The following is a 25749-nucleotide window of genomic DNA, read 5'->3' as shown; positions in this document are numbered from 1 at the left end:
GGGGGCTGGTTTCTTTTTTGTGGGTAAGAAGGATGGCGGACTCTGTCCATGCATTGATTGCATTGATTACAGAGGGCTGAACGAGATCACGGTTCGCAACCGATACCCGTTACCTCTGCTGGATTCAGTGTTCACGCCCCTGCATGGAGCCCAAATTTTCACAAAGTTGGATCTTAGAAATGCGTATCACCTGGTTCAGATCCGGAAGGGAGACGAGTGGAAGACGGCATTTAACACCGCCTTAGGTCATTTTGAGTACCTGGTCATGCCGTTCGGTCTCACCAATGCGCCCGCGACGTTCCAAGCCTTGTTAATGACGTCCTGCGGGACTTCCTGCATCGGTTCGTCTTCATATATCTGGACGATATTCTCATCTTCTCCCCGGATCCTGAGACCCATGTTAAGCATGTACATCAGGTCCTGCAGCGGTTGTTGGGGAACCGGCTGTTTGTGAAGGGCGAGAAGTGTGAGTTCCACCGCGCTTCTTTGTCCTTTCTGGGGTTCATAATCTCCTCCAACTCCGTCGCCCCTGATCCAGCCAAGGTTGCGGTGGTGAGAGATTGGCCCCAACCAACAAGCCGTAGGAAGCTGCAACAGTTCCTCGGTTTTGCGAATTTCTATCAGAGGTTCATTAAGGGCTACAGTCAGGTTGTTAGCCCCCTGACAGCCCTGACCTCCACTAAAGTCCCCTTCACTTGGTTGGATCGGTGCAAAGCCGCGTTTAAGGAGTTGAAACGTCAGTTCTCGACTGCACCAGTTCTGGTGCAGCCTGACCCTGATCGCCAGTTTATTGTCGAAGTGGATGCCTCTGACTCAGGGATAGGAGCAGTGCTGTCCCAGAGTGGGGAGTCCGATAAGGTACTCCATCCTTGTGCCTACTATTCCCGCAGGTTGACCCCGGCTGAAAGGAACTATGATGTCGGCAATCGGGAACTTCTGGCAGTGAAAGAGGCTCTTGAGGAGTGGAGACACCTTCTGGAGGGAGCCACGGTTCCCTTCACGGTTTTTACGGACCATCGGAACCTGGAATACATCCGGACCGCCAAGCGTCTGAACCCCAGGCAAGCCCGTTGGTCACTGTTCTTTGGTCGGTTTGACTTCCGGATCACGTATCGCCCCGGGACCAAAAACCAACGGTCGGATGCACTGTCCCGGGTGCATGAAGAGGAAGTCAAGCCAGAGCTGTCGGATCCACCAGACACCATCATCCCCGAGTCCACTGTCGTCGCAACCCTCACCTGGGACGTGGAGAAGACCGTCCGGGAGGCCCTGACTCGACACCCGGACCCTGGAAATGGACCTGAAAACCGGATGTACATCCCACCAGAAGCCAGGGCTCCGGTCTTGGACTTTTGTCATGGTTCTAAGCTCTCCTGTCACCCAGGGTTGCGAAGAACCGTGGCAGTGGTCCGGCAGCGTTTCTGGTGGGCGTGGATGGAAACCGACATCCGGGAGTACGTCCAGGCCTGCACCACCTGTGCCAGGGGCAAGGCAGAACATAAGAAGGCCCAAGGACTGCTCCAGCTGCTGCCGGTGCCTCGTCGCCCCTGGTAACACATAGGCCTGGACTTTGTCACGGGTCTCCCTGCGTCCCAGGGTATGACGACCATCCTGACGATAGTGGACCGGTTCTCCAAGGCGGCCCACTTCATGGCCCTCCCGAAGCTTCCGACGGCACAGGAGACTGCAGAGCTCCTGGTCCACCATGTCGTGCGTCTGCATGGTATCCCCACGAACGTAGTCTCGGATCGTGGTCCCCAGTTCTCCTCGCAAGTCTGGAGGAGTTTCTGTAGGGAACTGGGGGCCACCGTGAGCCTCTCGTCAGGGTACCACCCTCAGACCAATGGACAGGCAGAGCGGGCGAACCAAGACCTGGAGCAGGCCCTGCGGTGTGTCACCTCTGCACACCCGACGGCCTGGAGTCAACATCTGGCCTGGATCGAATACGCCCACAACAGTCAAGTCTCATCTGCCACCGGCCTCTCCTCCTTTGAGGCATGTTTGGGTACCAGCCTCCATTGTTTCCAGCCGTAGGGGGAGAGGTCGAGGTCCCCTCGGTCCAGGCCCACCTCAAAAGGTGCCGTCGGGTGTGGCGCACTGTACACTCTGCCCTTCCGAAAGCCCGGACGAGGGCTAAGGACCATGCAGACCGCCGGCGTACCCCGGCCCCTGCATACCAGCCTGGGCAGGAGGTTTGGCTGTCAACCAAGGACATCCCTCTGCAGGTGGACTTCCAAAAACTGAAGGACAGATATATCAGACCTTTTCCAATCACCAAAGCTGAGGCTGCCAGCTTCACTGTGGATACATCCAGTTTTTCACGTGCCCCGGATAAAACCATGTCACTCCTCCAACCTCTGCACTCCCGGACCAGCGCCGCCTCCTGCCCGGATCATCGATGGAGAGCCTGGGTGGACCGTCCGCAGGCTTCTGGACGTTCGTCGACGGGGCCGGGAATTCTAATATCTGGTGGACTGGGAGGGGTACGGACCCCAGGAACGCTCCTGGGTGAAGCGGAGCTTCATTCTGGACTCGGCCCTCCTGGCCGATTTCTACCAACAACATCCCGACAAGCCTGGTCGGGCGCCAGGAGGCGCCCGTTGAGGGAGGGGTCCTATATGTCCCACATAACCGAGGCCGACCTGGAAGAGTGCATAAGAGGACAGGAAGGTTTAAAACATGGATTGACGTGGTACAGGGAAAGTAGGGGTCATGTGGACCTCTTAGCGTGCCTTTATTTTGAAGAATCTATTTTCAATTTGCAGATCAACAGGTGTTTCTAAATTAGCAAGCAGAATGTTGACCTAATCAGTACCACGTAAGGTGACGAAACGACATTTAGAATCCATCCTCAGTGTATCATGGCCTACACAAAAATGTATGATAACCATCCCAGGGTGGTAGCTGAAGCATTTAAAAATGCTCCAGTCTTGTTGAAAACTATATCACAATATTTAAGGTATAGTTTGGACAATCTGTAACTGACTGTTCTGGAGTTATAGGGTAAAAACAGCAAAAATGGTGACAAAGGTGTTGTGTGGGCCGCCCGAAGAGGAGGTACTGCTGGCCCAACACCAGAGGGTGCCCTGCCTGTAGTCAGGCTTCAGGCACCAGAGGGCGCAGTCGCCGCCAGGAGCACCAGGGACTCTGACAGCTGTCATCCATCAACTCATCATGCCACCCATAAAAGCCTGGAGAAGACACCACACCTCTGCCAAGAAATCGTCTGAATCATTCAGGTAGACACTCAGCCGTACTATTCAGTTGTGACGTCCTTCACGTCTGTATTAGTAGTTAATTTGCCTTCTGAGTTTGCAGCTTCTCCACGGTCTGCCGAGTCGAAGGGAGTGGTAAGAGGTGGCATTCTCCACTCTTCACTTTTATACTTGTGTAGTGGAGTGTAGTGCACAGATAACCAGAGGAAGTAGTAGGATTAGGAGGTGGTGTTTTCTCCCTGTATCAGGAATACTCAGCTGACTGTTTACTGGGTGTGTGCACACACACCCACTCTTGACTGTTTCTGTTCCCTGCCAGCAGTACCCGATCTGACAGCTGGAGACGGTGGCCACCTGGTGACTCGGGACTTGGCCGCTCTGGAGTGTTCCAGATCCATTGGCGGTGGAAATCGTGTGGGTCCCGACTCTTCTCTGGACAGGCATCTCCTATCCTCGAGCCTGCCCACACGACACCAACTTTATAATTGACTTTAGTATTGCATTGTATCTGTATCCGTTGTGCACTTTTCACAACATTAAAGTGTTACTTCTTATTTCCATTGACCGTTCATTCACGCCCCCTGTTGTGGGTCCGTGTCATTACACTTTTCACAACAAAAGGTCAGTTTCAGTTTGTACATTCAGGGGTCAAACGTTAAAGTTGCTCCAATTTCAGTTAAAAAAAATGCAATTTTTTGGTTGAAATAAAAGGACTAATAAATGAAGTAGTTTTGACTGTGTTGAATGTTTGGTCCGCAAAGTAAAGGTCAAACAAGGACAACATCTATTGGGTTCAATGACATGTGACATATGTTACCCTGTGACATGATAACTAAACATGACAGATGCTGCAAACTATTCCTTTTTAGAACCCTACAACCCAAACAATAATCTGCATCATTTTTTTACTGAAACTGGAGCGACTTTAACTTTTGACCCCTGTATGTACAAACTGAAACTGACTTTTGTCACCATTGTTGCTGTTTTTACCCCATAACTCCAGAACATTCCATCATAGATAGTCCAAACTATACCTTTTTGGAATTGTTATGATCAGAAAAATAATGTGGTATAGTTTTTAACATGATTGGAGCATTTTTACATTTTGATCTCTGTGTAATTCTTCATTGACCCCTCGCTGGTGACAGCCACCACCCTGGGATGGTTATCATACATTTTTGTGTAGGCCATGATACACTGAGGCTGGATTCTAAGTGTCCTTTCGTCACCTTACGTGGTACCAGAAACCCATGGACTAGTAGATCTTCACTAGAAAAGTAGGAAAAGATAAAATCAAACTCATATTTTGTTTGTTTGGTCCTATCCAGGCATTAAATTGATACAGTGTTGTACTTATCCCACCATTGGGTTTACTTTCACACAGCAATGATTCTCAGTCCAACAAACCCTGTGAGCAAAAGTCACATGCAACTACACTGTCCCCTCACTGGTCAGAGTGCTGTGTTTATGTTCTGGAGTTTCCGTTAAAACCATATTCTAGATACCGGACAAACCCTGCATGACGGCACCCATAGGTCAACTGAAGAGACCCAGAAGAGCCGATTTGAAGGCAATAAATTGCTGCTCTAGGCATCTGTCTCAGCTGGGGCCCGACGCTCTCCTCACTATGAGTCTACGAAAATGGTGAGTATATTGACTGCAAAATGACTCTGACATTCTCTTAAATACAAAGCAAGAGCTCCTCGTACTAACACATTCATTTGTAAATGGTGTACTAATTTCAATTTATTTCATTTATATAGCGCCAAATCACAAGAAAGCTGCCTCAAGGTGCTTCACATGAGTAAGGTCTAACCTTACTAACCCCTAGAACAAACACACAGGTCAATCAATCAATCAATCAACTTTTTTCTTATATAGCGCCAAATCACAACAAACAGTTGCCCCAAGGCGCTCCATATTGTAAGGCAAGGCCATACAATAATTATGAAAAACCCCAACGGTCAAAACGACCCCCTATGAGCAAGCACTTGGCAACAGTGGGAAGGAAAAACTCCCTTTTAACAGGAAGAAACCTCCAGCAGAACCAGGCTCAGGGAGGGGCAGTCTTCTGCTGAGACTGGTTGGGGCTGAGGGAGAGAACCAGGAAAAAGACATGCTGTGGAGGGGAGCAGAGATCGATCACTAATGATTAAATGCAGAGTGATGCATACGGAGCAAAAAGAGAAAGAAACAGTGCATCATGGGAACCCCCCACAATCTACGTCTAAAGCAGCATAACCAAGGGATGGTCCAGGGTCACCTGATCCAGCCCTAACTATAAGCCTTAGCGAAAAGGAAAGTTTTAGGCCTAATCTTAAAAGTAGAGAGGGTGTCTGTCTCCCTGATCTGAATTGGGAGCTGGTTCCACAGGAGAGGAGCCTGAAAGCTGAAGGCTCTGCCTCCCATTCTACTCTTACAAACCCTAGCAACTACAAGTAAGCCTGCAGTCTGAGAGCGAAGCGCTCTATTGGTGTGATATGGTACTACGAGGTGGACTCATTTACTTTTTGAGCAAAGCCGATAGAGTCTAATAATAGATTAAATGCAGTGTTGAGGCTGTCATTCGCAGCATCTGTGTGGATGTTAAAATCGCCCACTATAATTATCTTATCTGAGCTAAGCACTAAGTCAGACAAAAGGTCTGAAAATTCACAGAGAAACTCACAGTAACGACCAGGTGGACGATAGATAATAACAAATAAAACTGGTTTTTGGGACTTCCAATTTGGATGGACAAGACTAAGAGACAAGCTTTCAAATGAATTAAAGCTCTGTCTGGGTTTTTGATTAATTAATAAGCTGGAATGGAAGATTGCTGCTAATCCTCCGCCCCGGCCCGTGCTACGAGCATTCTGACAGTTAGTGTGACTCGGGGGTGTTGACTCATTTAAACTAACATATTCATCCTGCTGTAACCAGGTTTCTGTTAGGCAGAATAAATCAATACGTTGATCAATTATTATATCATTTACCAACAGGGACTTACAAGAGAGAGACCTAATGTTTAATAGACCACATTTAACTGTTTTAGTCTGTGGTGCAGTTGAAGGTGCTATATTATTTTTTCTTTTTGAATTTTTATGCTTAAATAGATTTTTGCTGGTTATTGGTGGTCTGGGAGCAGGCACCGTCTCCGAGGTGTATAAGACCACAGCTCTGCCTCCTGGTCCCAACGCTGGACAGTCACAGTTTGGAGGATCCAAGAAAATTGGCCAGATTTCTAGAAATGAGAGCTGCTCCCTCTAAAGTGGGATGGATGCCGTCTCTCCTAACAAGACCAGGTTTTCCCCAGAAGCTTTGCCAATTATCAATGAAGCCCACCTCATTTTTTGGACACCACTCAGACAGCCAGCAATTCAAGGAGAACATGCGGCTAAACATGTCACTCCCGGTCTGATTGGGGAGGGGCCCAGAGAAAACTACAGAGTCCGACATTGTTTTTGCAAAGTTACACACCGATTTAATGTTAATTTTAGTGACCTCCGATTGGCGTAACCGAGTGTCATTACTGCCGACATGAATTACAATCTTACCAAATTTACGCTTAGCCTTAACCAGCAGTTTCAAATTTCCTTCAATGTCGCCTGCTCTGGCCCCCGGAAGACAATTGACAATGGTTGCTGGTGTCGCTAACTTCACATTTCTCAAAACAGAGTCGCCAATAACCAGAGTTTGATCCTCGGCGAGTGTATCGTCGAGTGGGGAAAAACGGTTAGAGATGTGAACGGGTTGACGGTGTACACGGGGCTTCTGTTTAGGACTACGCTTCCTCCTCACAGTCACCCAGTCAGCCTGCTTTCCCGACTGCCCGGGATCTGCCAGGGGGGAACTAACGGAGGCTAAGCTACCTTGGTCCGCACCGACTATAGGGGCCTGGCTAGCTGTAGAATTTTCCACGGTGCGGAGCCGAGTCTCCAATTCGCCCAGCCTGGCCTCCAAAGCTACGAATAAGCTACACTTATTACAAGTACCGTTACTGCTAAAGGAGGCCGAGGAATAACTAAACATTTCACACCCAGAGCAGAAAAGTACGGGAGAGACAGGAGAAGCCGCCATGCTAAATCGGCTAAGAGCTAGTCGCTACGCAACCTAGCGGATTCCTAAAAACACGCAAAGTGAATAATGTGTAAATAATTTAAAGGTGATTCAGCAGAAGGAGTGCCCCAATCAAGGCACCAAACAGGCCATGAAGCAGCACAGGCAACGCACGACAACAGCGAACGCACGACAACGGTGCTAAAATAAAATAAAAATCAACTAAACACGCTGTGGAGCAGCACAGATAACGCACGACAACAGTGCTAAAAGAGAAAAAAAAAAAATAAAATAAAAAAAATAAAAACGAAAGCGTTAGCAAGCTAGTTAGCTTGCCAACGCTGATGAAAGTTAGCTGATAAAAGTGCTCCGTCGCGATGTTTCGACCGTTAGAGGTCTTCCTTAGGCGTTGGAGCACAGTAAAAAAGTAAAAAAAAAAAAAATAAAGTAAAAAAGTCTTGAAAAAGACTGTTAATTCAAGTCCAAAGCAGCAGGTAGCAGTCTCTGTGTAAACATTCCCATCAGAGAGCCAAAATTCTGATGCCAAGCTAACAGCGCATTAGGGCTCATGAGTAGAGCTGCAATGATTAAACTATTAAAGAACTATTTGGATATTTAACCAAGTCTTTTTTTAAATTGTCTACACTTTTTTTTATTTCAGTGACTTAAGTAGTATTTTTTGGGTTTATTTGACTCTTCTCTGGCAGTAAAATCAAGGTGACAGTGGTAAGGAAAAACTCCCTCTGATAATTAGAGGAAGAAACGTCAAGCAGACCAGATCGTGTTGGCAGTGCTTACCCTCCCCATGTACCAGCTAATCCATAAATGGCGAGACCCTGCGTGACCTGGTCAGGATGAAAGTTACTGCTTAATTTGGATACATAAGAAACAAGGAAAACATGAGAGAAATTGCCCAACCCGACAGCTAAATGTTAAAGTTATACACACATTCAAGAAAATTAGGTTTATTTTGATATTTATAGCAAAAATAAATCAATAAATAAGGCTGATCTAATAGGGTAGTTCTTTGCTAAATTACAAAGGATTAAATCAGTGTCCGATCAGGCAGAGTTTGGATGTTCCTCAGAGTAGTCTGTGTAATGAGAAAGGTTCCACTTTGCCTCACAGATTGACCTGCTCCACTGTGACTCCATGACACCTCTCCAACACTCCAGCTTTTCTCTTCAGTTTTGGCTGAATACCTTCTGCTCATGTGCATTAACCTCATGCAGTATAAGACGGAGGCAGCAGGTTCATTTGAAGAACCTGTTGTTCATTGTGATGGGTCTTTTTAGCGTGAGATTGGCGCACAGTGAATTCAGGTAGTGAGTACCCTTGAAAAGGGGTTCAACCAGTAGAAACTCTCAGCAATGAAAAACTGTTTCAAAGTACTCTGCCAAATAAAAATGCTTAAATCTGTTCAAGAAATGGAACAAGGCATTTAGCTGTTTAGAGCATCCATCCATCCATCCATTTTCTTCCACTTTATCCGGAGTCGGGTCGCGAGGGAAGCAGCTCAAGCAAAGCCGCCCAGACCTCCCGATCCACACACACCTCCCCCAGCTCCTCCGGGGGAACCCCAAGGTGTTCCCAAGCCAGCTGAGAGATGTAGTCCCTCCAGCGTGTCCTGGGTCTCCCCCAGGGCCTTCTCCCGATGGGACGTTGCCCGGAACACCTCTCCAGCGAGGCGTCCAGGGGGCATCCGAAAAAGATGCCCGAGCCACCTCAGCTGGCTCCTTTAGATGTGGAGGAGCAGCAGCTTGGCTCCGAGCTCCTCCCGAGTGACCGAGCTCCTCACCCTATCTCTAAGGGAGCACCCAGCCACCCTGCGGAGGAAACCCATCTCAGCCGCTTGTACTCGTGATCTTGTTCTTTTGGTCATGAGCCAAATCACATGACCATAGGTGAGGGCCAGAACGTAGATCGATCGGTAAATCAAGAGCTTTGCCCCTCTGCTCAACTCTCTCTTCACCACGACGGTCCGATACAGCGACCACATCACTGCAGACACTGCACCGATCCGTCTATCGATCTCACGCTCCATCTGCCCCGCACTCATGAACAAGACCCCGAGATACTTAAACTCCTCCACCTGAGGCAAGGACACCCCACTGACCTGAAGAGGGCAAGGCACCTTTTTCCGGTCAAGAACCATGGCCTCAGATTTGGAGGTGCTGATCTTCATCCCAGACGCTTCACACTCAGCTGCAAACCACGCCAGTGCACGCTGAAGGTCCTGATTTGACGAAGCCAACAGAACCACATCGTCCGCAAACAGCAGAGATGAGATTCTGTGGTTCCCAAATCGGACCACTTCTACACCCTGGCTGCACCTAGAAATTCTGTCCATAAAGGTAATGAGCAGAACCGGTGACAAAGGGCAGCCCTGGCGGAGGCCAACGTGCACTGGAAACAGGTTTGACTTACTACCGGCAATGCGAACCAAGCTCCTGCTGCAATTGTACAGGGACAGGATAGCCCTTAGCAAAGGACCCCGGACCCCGTACTCCCGGAGCACCCCCCCACAGGGTGCCCCAAGGGACATGGTCGAACGCCTTCTCCAGACCCACAAAGCACATGTGGACCGGTTGGGTGAACTCCCATGAATCGCTGAGCTGGTCCAGTGTGCCGCGACCAGGATGAAAACCACACTGTTCCTCCTGACTCAGAGGTTCGACTATAGGTCGAATTCTCATCTCCAGTACTCTGGAATAGACCTTACCGGGGAGGCTGAGGAGTGTGATCCCCCTATAATTGAAACACACCGTCCGGTCCGCCTTCTTAAACAGAGGGACCACCACCCCGGTCTGCCAGTCCAGAGGCACTATCCCTGACCGCCACGCGATGTTGCAGAGGCGTGTCAACCAAGACAGTCACACAACATCCAGAGACAAGGTACTCAGGACGGATTTCATCCACCCCAGGAGCCTTGCCACAGAGCAGCTTTCTGACCACCTCAGTGACTTCGGCCTGGGTGATGGATGAGTCCGCCTCTGAGTCCCCAGTCTCTGCTTCCTCTTCGGAAGACGTGACAATGGGATTGAAGAGATCCTCAAAGCATTCCTTCCACCGCCCGACAACATCCCCAATCAGGGTCAACAGCTCCCCACCCGCACAGTAGACAGTGCCAGTGGAGAGCTGCTTCTGCCTCCTGAGGCGTCGGAGGGTTTGCCAGAATTTCTTCGAGGCCGACCGATAATCCTCCTCTATGGCCTCCCCGAACTCCTCCCAGAATCGGGTTTTTGCCTCTGTGACCGCATGGGCTGCAGCACGCTCGGCCTGCCGGTACCTGTCAACTGCCTCCGGGGTCCCACTTACCAACAAAGACAAGTGGGACTCCTTCTTTAGCTTGACGGCATCCCTTACTTCTGGCGTCCACCACCGAGTTCGGGGATTGCCACCACGACAGGCACCAGAGACCTTGTGACCACAGCTACGAGCGGCCGCATCGACAATGGAGGTGGAGAACATGGTCCACTCAGACTCCATGTCTCCAACCTCCCCCGGGATCTGGGAGAAGCTCTGCCGGGGGTGGGAGTTGAAGACCTCACTGACACAGGGTTCCACCAGTCGTTCCCAGCAGACCCTCATGATACGTTTGTCCTGCCAGGACTGACTCCCCTCCCAGCGGATCCAACTCAGCACCAGATGGTGATCGGTCAACAGCTCAGCCCCTCTCTTCACCCGAGTGTCCGAGACACGTGGCCGAAGGTCAGATGATACAACTGCAAAGTCGATCATTGACCTCCGGCTCATGGTGTCCTGGTGCCACGTGCACTTATGGACACGCTTGTGCTTGAACATGGTGTTCGTGATGGACAAACTGTGACTAGCACAGAAGTCGAACAACTGAACACCACTCGGGTTCAGATCGGAGAGGCCGTGCCTCCCTATCACCACCTCTAGGTCTCACTGTCGCCACCTACGTGGGCATTGAAATCCCCCAGGAGAACAATGGAGTCCCCAGTCAGAGCTGTTTAAAGCATTGGAGCTTTAATTTAGACTAAAATTACAAGTTTTTATCAATTATTTTGCAACACGTATATATTGGGTATAGGTGGAATGGTGACTTAGGGAAACTCACTTGCATTGTGAGGAAAGATCAGCGATGATATTGTGGCCTTGTGGCACTCTTTCTGAGCCTGATCCAACATGCAGGTGCCTCAATGTTGAGGACCCCAGCAACTGGAGGAGGACAATGGAACGTTGCAGCAGGTAGATGGTAACTTTCAAGAGGTGGGGATGGACTGGTTGTTTGCCTGGGTGGTTGCCATCCAGGTTCCAAGGTGGAGTCAGTGGTGTGTTGCTGTGACAGCACAAACCCTACATCAATGCCCTCTCACATTTTTGCACTACAAGTCCAACGTTATGTCCCAAGTCTGTTTGTCTGTCTTGAATTTATCATGAAGTTGGGGCTTGTTGTATGACTTCTAGTACCAAGATTCAAGAAACATCTGGTAAACAAATAGTGACAACAACCATGTGTGCAAAAATTATTTTTACAAATAATGAAGATATTTCTACATAGCAGGAATAAATATAATAAATTAATTAATAATGACACTTAATGGCATTGTCTCCAAATTACAGTCACTGTGAAACCTTGGAATCATTCTGTCATATTAGTAAAGCTATTCATAAGATAATCAGTTGTAGGATTTACTGAATATCTCAGGCTGCTTCATGCTCTGTTTTCAAATGGATTATATGACTGCAACACTCTGCTGCATTACAATAACAAACTTGAACAAGGCGCCATCTCTTTCCAAATGCAGCAACTGATTCCTCACGCGTACAGTGCATCCGGAAAGTATTCACAGCTCTTCACTTTTTACACATTTTATGTTAGAGTCTTATTTCAAAATGGATGAAATTCATTTGTTTCCTCAAAATTCGACACACAATACCCCATAATGACAATGTGAAAAAAATGTTTTTTAAGATTTTTGCAAATTTGTTAAAACTTTACATATACATATATATGTACATACACACACACACACACACACACATATATATATATATATATATATATATATATATATATATATATATATATATATATATATATATATATATATATACATACATATATATATATATATATATATACATACATATATATATATATATATATATATATATACATACAGTGAGGAAAATAAGTATTTGAACACCCTGCGGTTTTGCAAGTTCTCCCACTTAGAAATCATGGAGGGTCTGAAATTTTCATCTTAGGTGCATGTCCACTGTGAGAGACATAATCTAAAAAAATCCGGAAATCACAATGTATGATTTTTTAATAATTTATTTGTATGTTACTGCTGCAAATAAGTATTTGAACCCCTGCCAACCAGCAAGAATTCTGGCTCACACAGACCTGTTAATTTTTCTTTAAGAAAAAATGGATGTGCTGCTGGGGTGGCAGCACATCCAAAAAGGACACATCCAGGCTGGACAAGCTAATCGTGCGAGCTGGCTCTGTGGTTGGCCTGAAGCTGGACTCTCTGGGGACAGTGGCAGAGGAGAGAACACCAGACAAACTGCTGGACATTATGGACAATGCCAGTCAGCCTCTGCACACCGTCATCAGCAACCAGAGGAGCCTCTTCAGCCACAGACTGCTGCTTCCCAAGTGCAGGACCAACAGACTGAAAAACTCCTTTGTCCCTCAGGCCATCAGCCTGTACAACTCCTCACTCAGGGGGAGGAGGAGGAACAGGAAGACAGAGGATGGGAAAGAGAGCAGCAGTAGTATTTATATTTATATTTGCTAATTGTTTTTTACTTTCACTTTTGATACTCTGTGTGCTTCTTATCCTTTGTGCTGCTATACAATGCTGTTGGAACCTCAATTTCCCTGAGGGAGTCTTCCCAAGGGATTAACAAAGTTCTGTCTAATCTAATCTACAGTGAAGCATGGTGGTGGCAGCATCATGCTGTGGGGATGTTTTTCAGCAGCAGGAACTGGGAGACTAGTCAGGATTGAGGGAAAGATGAATTTAGCAATATACAGAGACATCCTGGATAAAAACCTGCTCCAGAGCGTTCTTGACCTCAGACTGGGGTGACGGTTCATCTTTCAGCAGGACAATGACCCTAAACACACAGCCAAGATATCAAAGGAGTGTCTTCAGGACAACTCTGTGAATGTCCTTGAGTGGTCCAGCCAGAGCCCAGACCTGAATCAGACTGAACATCTCTGGAGAGATCTGAAAATGTCTGTGCACCGATGCTCCACATCCAACCTGATGGAGCTTGAGAGGTGCTGCAAAGAGGAATGGACCAGACTGCCCAAAGATAGGTGCACCAATCTTGTGGCATCAGATTCAAGAAGACTTGAGGCTGGAATTGCTGCCAAAGGAGCAAAGGGCGTGAATACTTATGTACGTGCGATTTCTGAGTTTGTTATTTTAATAAATTTATAAAAAAAAATTTAAAAAAGAACTTTTTTCATTTGTCATTATGGGGTGTTGTGAGTAGAATTTTGAGAGAAACAAATGTATTCCATCCATTTTGGAATAAGGCTGTAACATAAAATGTGGAAAAAGTGAATGCTTTCCAGATGCACTGTACGTGCAGTGAGCCTGTTTGAGTGAAGGATTAGCTCTCCTTTAGTTCTTTAGTTTTGCCAGAGGGTCCAAAAGTGGATGATTCCCTGAACCTTTATGTAATCTGTGGAAACATATTTCATTGCTTTGGTGCAGCGCAGATGAAACAATTTCTGTATGTGTAAGACGTTTCTGTCAAAGGTTATAATGACTTATGATAACACAAACACCTCCATTTATTACCTAGTAATTCTTCCCTTCCATATCTTTGTCAAAAGTGGCACAATGAGGGCACTGGTGATGTTTTGGTCAATGTCACCCATGACAGGAGATTAGTAACCACGCTGACAGCACACACCCGGTTACGCCAATCGGAGGTCACTAAAATTAACATGAAATCGGTGTGTAACTTTGCAAAAACAATGTCGGACTCTGTAGTTTTCTCTGGGCCCCCCCCCCAATCAGACCGGGAGTGACATGTTTAGCCGCATGTTCTCCTTGAATTGCTGGCTGTCTGAGTGGTGTCCAAAAAATGAGGTGGGCTTCATAGATAATTGGCAAAGCTTCTGGGGAAAACCTGGTCTTGTTAGGAGAGACGGCATCCATCCCACTTTGGATGGAGCAGCTCTCATTTCTAGAAATCTGGCCAATTTTCTTAAATCCTCCAAACCGTGACTATCCAGGGTTGGGACCAGGAAGCAGAGTTGTAGTCTTACACACCTCTCTGCAGCTTCTCTCCCCCTGCCATCCCCTCATTACCCCATCCCCGTAGAGACGGTGCCTGCTCCCAGACCACCAATAACCAGCAAAAATCTATTTAAGCAAAAAAATTCAAAAAGAAAAAATAATATAGCACCTTCTACTGCACCACAGACTAAAACAGTTAAATGTGGTCTATTAAACATTAGGTCTCTCTCTTCTAAGTCCCTGTTGGTAAATGATATAATAATTGATCAACATATTGATTTATTCTGCCTAACAGAAACCTGGTTACAGCAGGATGAATATGTTAGTTTAAATGAGTCAACACCCACGAGTCACACTAACTGTCAGAATGCTCGTAGCACGGGCCGAGGCGGAGGATTAGCAGCAATCTTCCATTCCAGCTTATTAATTAATCAAAAACCCAGACAGAGCTTTAATTCATTTGAAAGCTTGTCTCTTAGTCTTTTCCCTCCAAATTGGAAGTCCCAAAAACCAGTTTTATTTGTTATTATCTATCGTCCACCTGGTCGTTACTGTGAGTTTCTCTGTGAATTTTCAGACCTTTTGTCTGACTTAGTGCTTAGCTCAGATAAGATAATTATAGTGGGCGATTTTAACATCCACACAGATGCTGAGAATGACAGCCTCAACACTGCATTTAATCTATTATTAGACTCTATTGGCTTTGCTCAAAAAGTAAATGAGTCCACCCACCACTTTAATCATATCTTAGATCTTGTTCTGACTTATGGTATGGAAATAGAAGACTTAACAGTATTCCCTGAAAACTCCCTTCTGTCTGATCATTTCTTAATAACATTTACATTTACTCTGATGGACTACCCAGCAGTGGGGAATAAGTTTCATTACACTAGAAGTCTTTCAGAAAGCGCTGTAACTAGGTTTAAGGATATGATTCCTTCTTTATGTTCTCTAATGCCATATACCAACACACTGCAGAGTAGCTACCTAAACTCTGTAAGTGAGATAGAGTATCTCGTCAATAGTTTTACATCCTCATTGAAGACAACTTTGGATGCTGTAGCTCCTCTGAAAAAGAGAGCTTTAAATCAGAAGTGTCTGACTCCGTGGTATAACTCACAAACTCGTAGCTTAAAGCAGATAACCCGTAAGTTGGACAGGAAATGGCGTCTCACTAATTTAGAAGATCTTCACTTAGCCTGGAAAAAGAGTCTGTTGCTCTATAAAAAAGCCCTCCATAAAGCTAGGACATCTTTCTACTCATCACTAATTGAAGAAAATAAGAACAACCCCAGGTTTCTTTTCAGCACTGTAGCCAGGCTGACAAAGAGTCAGAGCTCTATTGAGCTGAGTATTCCATTAACTTTAACTAGTAATGACTTCATGACTTTCTTTGCTAACAAAATTTTAACTATTAGAGAAAAAATTACTCATAACCATCCCAAAGACGTATCGTTATCTTTGGCTGCTTTCAGTGATGCCTGTATTTGGTTAGACTCTTTCTCTCCGATTGTTCTGTCTGAGTTATTTTCATTAGTTACTTCATCCAAACCATCAACATGTTTATTAGACCCCATTCCTACCAGGCTGCTCAAGGAAGCCCTACCATTATTTAATGCTTCGATCTTAAATATGATCAATCTATCTTTGTTAGTTGGCTATGTACCACAGGCTTTTAAGGTGGCAGTAATTAAACCATTACTTAAAAAGCCATCACTTGACCCAGCTATCTTAGCTAATTATAGGCCAATCTCCAACCTTCCTTTTCTCTCAAAAATTCTTGAAAGGGTAGTTGTAAAACAGCTAACTGATCATCTGCAGAGGAATGGTCTATTTGAAGAGTTTCAGTCAGGTTTTAGAATTCATCATAGTACAGAAACAGCATTAGTGAAGGTTACAAATGATCTTCTTATGGCCTCGGACAGTGGACTCATCTCTGTGCTTGTTCTGTTAGACCTCAGTGCTGCTTTTGATACTGTTGACCATAAAATTTTATTACAGAGATTAGAGCATGCCATAGGTATTAAAGGCACTGCGCTGCGGTGGTTTGAATCATATTTGTCTAATAGATTACAATTTGTTCATGTAAATGGGGAATCTTCTTCACAGACTAAAGTTAATTATGGAGTTCCACAAGGTTCTGTGCTAGGACCAATTTTATTCACTTTATACATGCTTCCCTTAGGCAGTATTATTAGACGGTATTGCTTAAATTTTCATTGTTACGCAGATGATACCCAGCTTTATCTATCCATGAAGCCAGAGGACACACACCAATTAGCTAAACTGCAGGATTGTCTTACAGACATAAAGACATGGATGACCTCTAATTTCCTGCTTTTAAACTCAGATAAAACTGAAGTTATTGTACTTGGCCCCACAAATCTTAGAAACATGGTGTCTAACCAGATCCTTACTCTGGATGGCATTACCCTGACCTCTAGTAATACTGTGAGAAATCTTGGAGTCATTTTTGATCAGGATATGTCATTCAAAGCGCATATTAAACAAATATGTAGGACTGCTTTTTTGCATTTACGCAATATCTCTAAAATCAGAAAGGTCTTGTCTCAGAGTGATGCTGAAAAACTAATTCATGCATTTATTTCCTCTAGGCTGGACTATTGTAATTCATTATTATCAGGTTGTCCTAAAAGTTCCCAAAAAAGCCTTCAGTTAATTCAAAATGCTGCAGCTAGAGTACTGACGGGGACTAGAAGGAGAGAGCATATCTCACCCATATTGGCCTCTCTTCATTGGCTTCCTGTTAATTCTAGAATAGAATTTAAAATTCTTCTTCTTACTTATAAGGTTTTGAATAATCAGGTCCCATCTTATCTTAGGGACCTCGTAGTACCATATCACCCTAATAGAGCGCTTCGCTCTCAGACTGCAGGCTTACTTGTAGTTCCTAGGGTTTGTAAGAGTAGAAGGGGAGGCAGAGCCTTCAGCTTTCAGGCTCCTCTCCTGTGGAACCAGCTCCCAATTCAGATCAGGGAGACAGACACCCTCTCTACTTTTAAGATTAGGCTTAAAACTTTCCTTTTTGCTAAAGCTTATAGTTAGGGCTGGATCAGGTGACCCTGAACCATCCCTTAGTTATGCTGCTATAGACGTAGACTGCTGGGGGGTTCCCATGATGCACTGTTTCTTTCTCTTTTTGCTCTGTATGCACCACTCTGCATTTAATCATTAGTGATCGATCTCTGCTCCCCTCCACAGCATGTCTTTTTCCTGGTTCTCTCCCTCAGCCCCAACCAGTCCCAGCAGAAGACTGCCCCTCCCTGAGCCTGGTTCTGCTGGAGGTTTCTTCCTGTTAAAAGGGAGTTTTTCCTTCCCACTGTAGCCAAGTGCTTGCTCACAGGGGGTCGTTTTGACCGTTGGGGTTTTACATAATTATTGTATGGCCTTGCCTTACAATATAAAGCGCCTTGGGGCAACTGTTTGTTGTGATTTGGCGCTATATAAAAAAAAATTGATTGATTGATTGCTTCACCGCCATGACGTGCATTGCATTTCCATCACACTGGCTTGTTTATTTTATTTTATTTTTTAGCACTGTTGTTGTGCGTTACCTGTGCTGCTCCACAGCCTGTCTAGTGGATTTTTATTTTATTTTAGCACTGTTGTCGTGCGTTACCTGTGCTGCTCCACAGCCTGTCTAGTGGATTTTTATTTTATTTTAGCACTGTTGTCGTGCGTTACCTGTGCTGCTCCACAGCCTGTCTAGTGGATTTTTATTTTATTTTAGCACTGTTGTTGTGCGTTACCTGTGCTGCTCCACAGCCTGTCTAGTGGATTTTTATTTTATTTTAGCACTGTTGTCGTGCGTTACCTGTGCTGCTCCACAGCCTGTCTAGTGGATTTTTATTTTATTTTAGCACTGTTGTCGTGCGTTGCCTGTGCTGCTCCACAGCCTGTCCAGTGGATTTTTATTTTTATTTTATTTTTTAGCACTGTTGTTGTGCGTTACCTGTGCTGCTCCACAGCCTGTCTAGTGTCGGATTCCCTGTTTGGGAATCCGCTAGCTTAGCATAGCTACTAGCTCTTAGCCGTTTTAGCATGGCGGCTTCTCCTGTCTCCCCTGCACTTTTCTGCTCTGGGTGTGAAATGTTTAGTTATTCCTCGGCCTCTTTTAGCAGTAACGGTACTTGTAATAAGTGCAGCTTATTCGTAGCTTTGGAGGCCAGGCTGGGCGAATTGGAGGCTCGGCTCCGCACCGTGGAAAATTCTACAGCTAACCAGGCCCCTGTAGTCGGTGCGGACCAAGGTAGCTTAGCCGCCGTTAGTTCCCCCCTGGCAGACCCCGTGCAGTCGGGAAGGCAGGCTGACTGGGTGACTGTGAGGAGGAAGCGTAGCCCTAAACAGAAGCCCCGTGTACACCGTCAACCCGTTCACATCTCTAACCGTTTTTCCCCACTCGACGATACACTCGCCGAGGATCAAACTCTGGTTATTGGCGACTCTGTTTTGAGAAATGTGAAGTTAGCGACACCAGCAACCATTGTCAATTGTCTTCCGGGGGCCAGAGCAGGCGACATCGAAGGACATTTGAAATTGCTGGCTAAGGCTAAGCGTAAATTTGGTAAAATTGTAATTCACGTCGGCAGTAATGACACTCGGTTACGCCAATCGGAGGTCACTAAAATTAACATTGAATCGGTGTGTAACTTTGCAAAAACAATGTCGGACTCTGTTGTTTTCTCTGGGCCCCTCCCCAATCAGACCGGGAGTGACATGTTTAGCCGCATGTTCTCCTTGAATTGCTGGCTGTCTGAGTGGTGTCCAAAAAATGAGGTGGGCTTCATTGATAATTGGCAAAGCTTCTGGGGAAAACCTGGTCTTGTTAGGAGAGACGGCATCCATCCCACTTTAGAGGGAGCAGCTCTCATTTCTAGAAATCTGGCCAATTTTTTGGGATCCTCCAAACTGTGACTGTCTAGCGTTGGGACCAGGAGGCAGAGCTGTGGTCTTATACACCTCTCTGCAGCTTCTCTCCCCCTGCCATCCCCTCGTTGCCCCATCCCCATAGAGACGGTGCCTGCTCCCAGACCACCAATAACTAGCAAAAATCTATTTAAGCATAAAAATTCAAAAAGAAAAAATAATATAGCACCTTCAATTGCACCACAGACTAAAACAGTTAAATGTGGTCTATTAAACATTAGGTCTCTTTCTTCTAAGTCCCTGTTGGTAAATGATATAATAATTGATCAACGTATTGATTTATTCTGCCTAACAGAAACTTGGTTACAGCAGGATGAATATGTTAGTTTAAATGAGTCAACACCCCCGAGTCACACTAACTGTCAGAATGCTCGTAGCACGGGCCGGGGCGGAGGATTAGCAGCAATCTTCCATTCCAGCTTATTAATTAATCAAAAACCTAGACAGAGCTTTAATTCATTTGAAAGCTTGTATCTTAGTCTTGTCCATCCAAATTGGAAGTCCCAAAAACCAGTTTTATTTGTTATTATCTATCGTCCACCTGGTCGTTACTGTGAGTTTCTCTGTGAATTTTCAGACCTTTTGTCTGACTTAGTGCTTAGCTCAGATAAGATAATTATAGTGGGCGACTTTAACATCCACACAGATGCTGAGAATGACAGCCTCAACACTGCATTTAATCTATTATTAGACTCTATCGGCTTTGCTCAAAAAGTAAATGAGTCCACCCACCACTTTAATCATATTTTAGATCTTGTTCTGACTTATGGTATGGAAATAGAAGACTTAACAGTATTCCCTGAAAACTCCCTTTTGTCTGATCATTTTTTAATAACATTTACATTTACCCTGATGGACTACCCTGCAGTGGGGAATAAGTTTCATTACACTAGAAGTCTTTCAGAAAGCGCTGTAACTAGGTTTAAGGATATGATTCCTTCTTTATGTTCTCTAATGTCATATACCAACACAGAGCAGAGTAGCTACCTAAACTCTGTAAGGGAGTTAGAGTATCTTGTCAATAGTTTTACATCCTCATTGAAGACAACTTTGGATGCTGTAGCTCCTCTGAAAAAGAGAGCTTTAAATCAGAAGTGTCTGACTCCGTGGTATAACTCACAAACTCGTAGCTTAAAGCAGATAACCCGTAAGTTGGAGAGGAAATGGCGTCTCACTAATTTAGAAGATCTTCACTTAGCCTGGAAAAAGAGTTTGTTGCTCTATAAGAAAGCCCTTCGTGAAGCTAGGACATCTTTCTACTCATCACTAATTGAAGAAAATAAGAACAACCCCAGGTTTCTTTTCAGCACTGTAGCCAGGCTGACAAAGAGTCAGAGCTCTATTGAGCTGAGTATTCCATTAACTTTAACTAGTAATGACTTCATGACTTTCTTTGCTAACAAAATTTTGACTATTAGAGAAAAAATTACTCATAACCATCCCAAAGATGTATCGTTATCTTTGGCTGCTTTCAGTGATGCCGGTATTTGGTTAGACTCTTTCTCTCCGATTGTTCTGTCTGAGTTATTTTCATTAGTTACTTCATCCAAACCATCAACATGCTTATTAGACCCCATTCCTGCCAGGCTGCTCAAGGAAGTCCTACCATTATTTAATTCTTCAATCTTAAATATGATCAATCTATCTTTGTTAGTTGGTTATGTACCACAGGCCTTTAAGGTGGCAGTAATTAAACCATTACTTAAAAAGCCATCACTTGACCCAGCTATCTTAGCTAATTATAGGCCAATCTCCAACCTTCCTTTTCTCTCAAAGATTCTTGAGAGGGTAGTTGTAAAACAGCTAACTGATCACCTGCAGAGGAATGGTCTATTTGAAGAGTTTCAGTCAGGTTTTAGAATTCATCATAGTACAGAAACAGCATTAGTGAAGGTTACAAATGATCTTCTTATGGCTTCGGACAGTGGACTTATCTCTGTGCTTGTTCTGTTGGACCTCAGTGCTGCTTTTGATACTGTTGACCATAAAATTTTATTACAGAGATTAGAGCATGTCATAGGTATTAAAGGCATTGCGCTGCGGTGGTTTGAATCATATTTGTCTAATAGATTACAGTTTGTTCATGTAAATGGGGAATCTTCTTCACAGACTAAAGTTAATTATGGAGTTCCACAAGGTTCTGTGCTAGGACCAATTTTATTCACTTTATACATGCTTCCCTTGGGCAGTATTATTAGACGGTATTGCTTAAATTTTCATTGTTACGCAGATGATACCCAGCTTTATCTATCCATGAAGCCAGAGGATACGCACCAATTAGCTAAACTGCAGGATTGTCTTACAGACATAAAGACATGGATGACCTCTAATTTCCTGCTTTTAAACTCAGATAAAACTGAAGTTATTGTACTTGGCCCCACAAATCTTAGAAGCATGGTGTCTAACCAGATCGTTACTCTGGATGGCATTTCCCTGATCTCTGGTAATACTGTGAGAAATCTTGGAGTTATTTTTGATCAGGATATGTCATTCAAAGCGCATATTAAACAAATATGTAGGACTGCCTTTTTGCATTTACGCAATATCTCTAAAATCAGAAAGGTCTTGTCTCAGAGTGATGCTGAAAAACTAATTCATGCATTTGTTTCCTCTAGGCTGGACTATTGTAATTCATTATTATCAGGTTGTCCTAAAAGTTCCCTAAAAAGCCTTCAGTTGGTTCAGAATGCTGCAGCTAGAGTACTGACGGGGACTAGCAGGAGAGAGCATATCTCACCCGTGTTGGCCTCCCTTCATTGGCTTCCTGTTAATGCTAGAATAGAATTTAAAATTCTTCTTCTTACTTATAAGGTTTTGAATAATCAGGTCACATCTTATCTTAGGGACCTCATAGTACCATATTACCCCATTAGAGCGCTTCGCTCTCAGACTGCGGGCTTACTTGTAGTTCCTAGGGTTTGTAAGAGTAGAATGGGAGGCAGAGCCTTCAGCTTTCAGGCTCCTCTCCTGTGGAACCAGCTCCCAATTCAGATCAGGGAGACAGATACCCTCTCTACTTTTAAGATTAGGCTTAAAACTTTCCTTTTCGCTAAGGCTTATAGTTAGGGCTGGATCGGGTGACCCTGGACCATCCCTTGGTTATGTTGCTTTAGACGTAGACTGTGTTTCATAATTATTGTATGGCCTTGCCTTGCAATGTGGAGCGCCTTGGGGCAACTGTTTGTTGTGATTTGGCGCTATACAAGAAAAAAGTTGATTGATTGATTGATTGTTCTTAATTACATGCTTGGCTGGGGATTAGATTGCCAAAGTGGGCGTCATTGCATACCAGGGGATGAATTACCATCTGTGAAACGTATTTACATTCAAAGATCTCCAAAAGTGACCTGCAGGCCATTACTGATACCTTGTAAATGAAGCTCGCTCCCTAAACAGTTCACCTGCGGGAGCATCTTGTTCAACAGATACTGTTGCATCATGACTACACAACTGAAACTATTCCAAGTTAACTTTACTGTTTAAAGGACATGTTGCATTCTTTTTAATGTCCCAGTTAGCAACACAACATCAAAGTACTCATGATTGTAAGTCTCCCTGCACACATGTGCTCATAATTAGTGGTTTCTGATGTTTTTTATTCCTCTCCCGAAGCGAGGTAACAGGTGCATTTCTGGAAAACGTCTCACTCTGCAATTCTCGGAATTCCTCTGATGTAGTTAAGTGCAAAACAGAAACATCCCAGACAGAAGGAGGGAAACGAATGACAGTTCTGTTCAATAACGAAGCTTCTGAGTTTTTCTTTGAAAGCAGCGGCTCGGATTTACAGAGGAGACGACACACTTCACCCCTTCCTGTCTATGGCAACACAACAGTGCCAAAATTAACCCTGTGCAGACTCACAGTAAATAAAGCAAATAAATAAAGATAAAGCAAAGACATCTGAAAGTCTGTTACACACGTGCCCCCCTCAAAATGAAACATCCTCGTTTCTGGTGCCACAGTAAATAAAGCACATATATCATAACAAAACAACAGAAAACAGCATAACAGACTCCCGAATACCCAGATCTAATTAGCATCAATCAAACACTGTAAAATCATAACAAACACACTGCACCGGACTCAAAACCTAATAAAGTCTTTGAGGTGCACCGGAGGTCACACCACTCTCCCCCCATGAGATTGAGTGGGCACCGATGCTCTCGAATCCCCCCAGAGTTCATAATCTCCTCTCACAGCCTGAGGCTGACCCTTCACCCCAGGAGCCCGGGCAGCTGGCCAGATGGGACTGCAGGAAAGAGGAGCAGCAGGAGGCGTACGCGTCGGTAACAGCAGAGTGTACGGCTTGAGTCTGTCATGGTGAACAACCTGGGCTCATTCCATAGAGTCCAGAGGGTTACAATGCAGTATGTCAGGGCATCTTCCCCACCTGAAGCCAACACCTGAGCGATCTGATAGGGGCCTCTACAGTGCGGCACCAACTTGGCGCCATTTTCAGTGGCATTATCAGTCACACCAGTGCACCCACGTCATAGACGCAGTGACAGCAACTGTCGTCATAGTACAGTTTCTGTTGATCATGAGATTCTGCCAAATTGATTCTAGCCATGCTGAATGCGGACTTCAACCACTCCGCCACGCCCCAGTGGTCTTGAATACCCGCTGGCACATGCACGTCAGCTGGAACCCATACTTCATGCCCATGCATGAGGAAGTAGGGGGTGAACTGGTACTGGAATGCTTACAGGTGTTGTAGGCAAAAGCCACCATGCCATTAGACTTGGGGTTATATGCGGTGGTGCATGTTTTATTCATGCCCAATCGCTGAGACAGGCTCTGAATCACCTCTCCCTCAAACTGGCAACCCTGATCACTGTGAAAAACTTCAGGGACCCCATGCACCAACACATAATCCTCAAACATGCAGTGAGCCACTGTCTGCGCTGTCTGATTTGGCAGGGCATACAGATGAGCAAATTTGGAGAAGTAATCCTCCACAACTAGAACGTATCTGTTTCCCCTGGAGGTCAAAGACAACTCCAAAATGTCCGCTGCCACAATCTGTAGTGGACGGGCCGCCTGAGACCCCCCCCCATAGGTGCTCTCAGTCTGGGAACAGGGCACCAGCGGGTCTGGTAGCCCCCAAACTGCTCGCACCAGTGTTTAATGTCTCTTAACATGAAGGGCCAATAGTAGGACTGTCTGGCCGTCTCCTACACTCACTCCGCTGAGAAGAGCGCCGCGGTAGGCTCCCTATGTAACTGTCGCAGGAGCTCAGGCACCACCTGAATTTGGTCCTCCTCAGATGCTGTCGGCCGCACAGTCCAACACAACTGTCGTGGAAAGAAACGCACACCGCGTCTCCTTGGCTCCTCCTCGCTGCGAGACCTCCAACCAGGACTGGGACTCCTTCCCCAGGACTGCTTGGCTGCTGGAGAGAAGCCTCTATCACATGGATAGACATGAGGTGGGCGGCTGGGAGAGCGTCCCGAGTGTCTGTCATCAGACCTTCTGGATTGACATTCGTACTCCCCGCAAGCACAGCCACAGCGCCCCCTAGATGTAGAGCGAAGGCCACGATCCCTCCTGTCAGCATCTCTGGCTCTCAGCATCTGGTTCTCCCCATACAACTCCCTCATCTCCATTCTCATTGCACACATGTCCTCATTTAATTTGTCCATGGACCTCTGAAGGCCATCTGTAACAGACACAGACTGGACAGCTGCACTCTGACCCAGGTAAACACCTGTGAATGACCTCACACTGTCTCTCTGAAGGGCCTCTTTGGTGTTCTCACAGCGCTCAGCCACAGCCAGGGCCTCATCAACATCTGTCGCGTCCTGTTCGAGGCACTTAGCTTTCAACGCTGGATCTAGGCTGGCCAGGAAATGTCAAAACTTCTCCTCTGGCTGTGCATTGCTGCCGTAGTCCAGGAATGCCTCCACCACCAGCCGGCTCACGTCAGCTGCATACATCTCCAAGCTCTCTCCCGGAGCACGCACATGAGCAGAAAGGCTGTCCCTGAAGCGGTCCATGAACTGTCTCTGCCCAAATGCCGCCCCGAGTTTATCTTTAACAGCAGAATAATCTCTCTTCACCACATCAGGAAAACTGTCCCACAGCAGAAAGGCTGACTTACTGAGGCAAGTAGGCAGAATGCGTGCCAGTTCATTATTGCAGTCACTGCCGACAGATGTCGCACTGACGGAAACCTCCAGCTGCTGCACCCAGCTGCAAAACCTCTGGCTCCCATCACCAATAAAAGGAGCAGGCAGGTCGACTCTAACTTCTCCACCAAGTGAGTTCCTGGTGGTCCACGCCGTGTAAGGCTTCAACGGGTCCTCGTCCCC

General features: G+C 45.7%; 1 protein-coding gene across 1 annotated transcript in view; it reads right to left on the bottom strand.

Annotated features, from left to right (window-relative positions):
- Window positions 1–25749, bottom strand: part of syt6a (synaptotagmin VIa) — a 216889-nt gene that overhangs the window by 115452 nt on the left and 75688 nt on the right. The gene's annotated exons all lie outside the window — the stretch shown is intronic.

This window comes from Thalassophryne amazonica, chromosome 6 (genome assembly GCF_902500255.1).
Source record: "Thalassophryne amazonica chromosome 6, fThaAma1.1, whole genome shotgun sequence".
In the NCBI taxonomy this organism is placed as follows: domain Eukaryota; kingdom Metazoa; phylum Chordata; class Actinopteri; order Batrachoidiformes; family Batrachoididae; genus Thalassophryne; species Thalassophryne amazonica.
This window is presented reverse-complemented; position numbering and strand designations above follow the sequence as displayed.